The sequence below is a fragment of the Octodon degus genome, unplaced genomic scaffold (assembly GCF_000260255.1).
Source record: "Octodon degus isolate 3935 unplaced genomic scaffold, OctDeg1.0 scaffold00093, whole genome shotgun sequence".
In the NCBI taxonomy this organism is placed as follows: Eukaryota; Metazoa; Chordata; class Mammalia; order Rodentia; family Octodontidae; genus Octodon; species Octodon degus.
Genome location: NW_004524669.1, coordinates 5,679,266 through 5,683,569, shown reverse-complemented (window position 1 = coordinate 5,683,569; position 4,304 = coordinate 5,679,266). Strand labels below are relative to the sequence as shown.

General features: G+C 50.1%; 1 pseudogene; it reads right to left on the bottom strand.

The window, feature by feature from the left end:
• Nucleotides 1-359: 359 nt before the first annotated feature.
• The window catches only part of LOC101563433, a 16,165-nt pseudogene continuing 12,220 nt past the window's right edge, over nt 360-4,304 (bottom strand).

Genomic DNA, 4,304 nt, shown 5'->3' with positions numbered 1-4,304 from the left:
GGAGCTTAGTGTAAAGGCCCTGGCTTCAATATTATGATTAAAAAAAAAAAAAAATAGCTAGTACTAACAAAGGAAATGGGGATGGGGAAAGAAAGTTTTTCTAGCTTCCCTTAAGGTATGAAACATTCTGACCATTGTGTTCCTGTCACATAATGGAACTTGCATCATAAATATCTAAGTATCCAGTGTCCAGTCTAACCCCAAGTCCCACCCTACTGCCCTAGCTATGCTAAGCATTTTGAAGACTCTGTTGATGTCCTTTTTACTTTGTATTCACAAAGCTGGACATGTGTTTGATAATCAGTAAACATTTGTTAAGTGGAAGAGAAAGCCTAGTCTATTTTTTTTTTTGGGGGGGGGGGATTCAAATCCTTTATTGACCACTGGGATGAATCCAGGTCCTTCCATGCCTGCATGCTTCCCTGCGATGAGCTGGGCGCCGAGGCCTAGGACTCAGACGCAAACATCTTCTTGCGGCCTTCCATGCCAGACTTCTCCTCAGTGTTCTTCCTCCAGTCACCCACATTGCGCAGGTCTCTTTCCTTCTCTGTGTCCTTCTTGACTTGCTTCAGGTTGGCCCATAGGTCCATGCACACCTTGTGCTTGGAGCCCAGCAGAGCCTTCAGCATGGCATCGGCGGACATGCGCACCCACCGCATTGGGGGCCTCTTGAATTTGCCCCTCAGATCAAACAGCTTCTGGTTCATGTCCTCCAGCTCCTTGGTGCTCTTCTGCACCTTCACTTCCATGTCGTACTTCTCCTCAGCCACATCAATCTTGGCATGCAGTTGTTTACAGAGTTCCTGAACTTCAGACATGGAGCCAGGGATGTGCAGGGGCGGGCAATGTTGCGACAGGTAGTTCTACTTCTCGGACTCAGGGCAGCTCTCTTCCTTCTCCAGCTCAGTGGCAGCAATTTGGAGCATCACACTCTGCAAGAGCAAAAGCCTAGTCTTGATCCTAAATATGGGTTGCCATTTATTATTTATTTTTTGAGACAGGATCTCATGTACCCTAGGCTGGCCTCGAACTCATGGCAACCCTCCTTTCTCATCGTCCCCACTACAGGCATTGCACTACCCAGTTTGGTTGCATTTTACACGTTAATCTTTCCCCCTAATTTTGAAACCTCTCTTTAGCTTTCATCACTTTTCTAGTTAACAATCTGATAACTAAGAACATTGTACACATTAACTAAATAAATCAGCTGCTCAGGCGGCTAAGATAGCAAGATCACTTGTACTAAGAGTTCAAAGCCAGGTTGGCCAATATAGCAAGACCTTGTTTAAAAAAAAAAAAAGGCCAGGGAGATGACTCAGTGGAATAAGCGCTTCCCCAGTAAGCAAAAGGGCCTGAGTTCAATCCTGGGTTCTGCCAAAAAAAAAAAAAAAGGATATGATGGGAGGCTGAAAGATGATCACCTTGAGTTCAGGACTGGTCAGGACTACATAGCAAGACCCCGTCTCAAAAAGCCAAAAATAATAATGCTGGGTATGTATCTCTGTACAAAGGCGCAGAGTTCAATCCCCACTTCCAAGGGATTTTGGTTTTTAATTTTTATTTTATTTTATTTTTTTGCTGGAACCAGGGATTGAACTCAGACCCTTGCGCTTGCCAGGGAAGCACTTATTCTACTGAGCCATCTCCCTGGCCCCTACCAAGGGATTTTGAAAAAAAGAATAAAATACATAGATGAGAGAGGTGTGGTCGAACCCCAGCACTTGGGGAGCCTGAAGCAGGAGGATCACCATGAGTTCCAGGCCAGCTTGTGCTACAGAAGCAAGTTCAGGGACCCAAGATATAGCTCAGCAGCATAAGCACCTATCTGGCAAGTGCAAGGTCCCAAGTTCAATCCCCAGTACTGCTAATAAAAAGAAGCAAGTTTAAGGGCAATCTGCACTACATAGTGAGAGTGTCTCAAAAATAAAGGGCAGGGGCTAGGGAGATGGCTCACTAGAATAAGCGCTTGCCTGGCAAGCGCAAGGGGCTGAGTTGAATCCCAGGTTCTGCCAAAAAAAAAAAAAAGGACAGAGGATTTAGCTCCGTGTTTCAGCGCCATGCCTGGTAAGCGTGAGACTGTGAATTCAATTCCAGGACCCCCCCCCAAAAAAAAACCACAAAATAAAATGCACAGATTTCCAAAGTCTCTTTTTACATCATTATGACCTCAGTCAACTGAGAACTACTGTACAACTATTAAGCAAAAAATAGACAAGATAAAATTTATTTTACCTGTCCTACCTTTTACCTATAGGATAAAAGTTAGCTAAGAAAGAGCAAACAGGCCAGGTACATATTTGTAATCACAGTACAGCTGTGCACCACCATGCCTGGTTCACACACATGTAATCCCAGAAGGATGAGGTAAGAGTTTAAAGCCAGTCTTAAACTACAGAGTGAGACCCCGTCTCAAAAAAAAAAAGCAAAACCCCCCCCCAAAAAAAAACCAAACCCAAAACAACACAAACAAAAAAAGTATATATATAGATAGATAGATAGCAAAAAAAAAAGTGAAACAAGCCGGATTTTTTTTTTTTTTCTTTTTTTGGTACCAGGAATCAAATTCAGGACCTTGCACTTGCCAGGCAGGTACTTATGCCGCTGAGCTGTCTCCCAGGTACATTGGACTCATTTTTGTAAGACCAAGAACTTGTGAGGAATCCAAGACTGGGTATAGCTATTCTTTACAATTATTATCATGGCCCATTCTCTAGCCTGGTCTTGTCTTTCCTTCCTTATCAGAGAAGCACTGTGATTCATGCCACCTCACACTGTAACTGTTACTACAAAGGGTTTGTGCCTGGCAGACAGCTCGGGTGGTCTTTCAGGCTCTGCAAGAGGATAAAGGCTGGGGTCGGGTATGTGTGAAGGTTGAGGTTAGGTCGAAAACAATTTCATTACTGCTGGAGCTGAACTCTGGCCCAATCTTCTGGAAAATGTTCCCTTCTGAAGAGAGCTGTAAGATGATAGCCCTGACGCCCAGCCAGTGGTCTATGAAGCCTGAAGACCCATTCCTCAATAAAAGTGAGGGTGCAGCACCCAGGAGGCTGCAGCACCCAGGAGGCTGCGGCCGGAAGACAGCTAAGCGAGTGCAAGGACAGCCTGGGCTATATAGCTAGACTCTGAACTGGAAAAAAAAAAAGGAAGAGAAACTACTGAGAGACTCTCAAGTTCCACGATCCATGTGTATTCGTGAGAACTAAAGAAGGCAAACTCCTGGAGCCAGAAGGCACTGGCGAGATCCCAAGCAGCAAACGGAGAGCTTTCTTCACATTTAACTCTAGCCCCTTGGGATTCCGGTTGGGAACAAACACCATCAAAACACTTCCCTTTCTCCAAAAACCCAAACCCCTCGGGCTCCCCGCGACAGCTGGCGTCGCCTCGTGTCATCCCACCTCCCGTCACGCGCTCAGGCCCCAGGCGCCCGATTTCTAAGTTCCTGTTTTAACCAAAATCTTGGCAGCTTTCTGTCTCTTTCTTCTCTGTTACAGACCCCTGTGTCCTCCCCAGAGCCCACAGTCGCCCCACCTTCCCGGCCCGGGCGCCCAGGACTCCCGAAGCTTGCGACACCCGGAGCCAGGCTGCGGAACAGCAGGGGGCGCAGCGCGCGGGGCGCCCGGACGGCGAGCGCGAGGGGGCGGCGGCCGCAGCGTAAACAAACCCGGCCGCCACGCGGGGCGAGCGGCGGGGCGAGCGGCGGGGCGAGCGGCGGGGCGAGCGGCGGGGCGAGCGGCGGGGCGAGCGGCGGGGCGAGCGGCGGGGCGAGCGGCGGGGCGAGCGGCGGGGCGAGCGGCGGGGCGAGCGGCGGGGCGAGCCGTCCTCGCCCCCGGCTTCCGGCCCGCGGCTGCTACTCTCCAGACCGTGAGCGCCTCCTCCTGGAGCTCCCCGCAGCTCCCCAGCCCAGAGAAACTGAGCTGCTTCTCGGCTGAGCTCGCGCAGCCTAGGGAGGGAAGCCTCCGGGTCGCGCGTGACCTGGGCGGGGGCGAGGACAGAGGTGGAAGAGGCCGGAGCTCCGGAGAAAGCCTCCTCCAGGGGACTCCGCAGGGGGCACCTGCACCAGCGCTGGCCCCGCGGACAGAGGTCTTCCAAGAATAATGGCTATTCTGGCGCTCTCGAAAGACTGTATAATAAAGCTGTATCATCCCCTTTTAAAATTTTGGAGCCCGGCTTGGTGGCGCGCACCTATAATCCCAGTATCTGGGAGGCTGAAGCAGGAGGATCATTGCAAATTGAAGATGAGCCTCGGCTACAAAGTAAGCTGAAGGCCAGCCCGAGCTGCATAGCTAGACCCTGTCCCCCCCCCC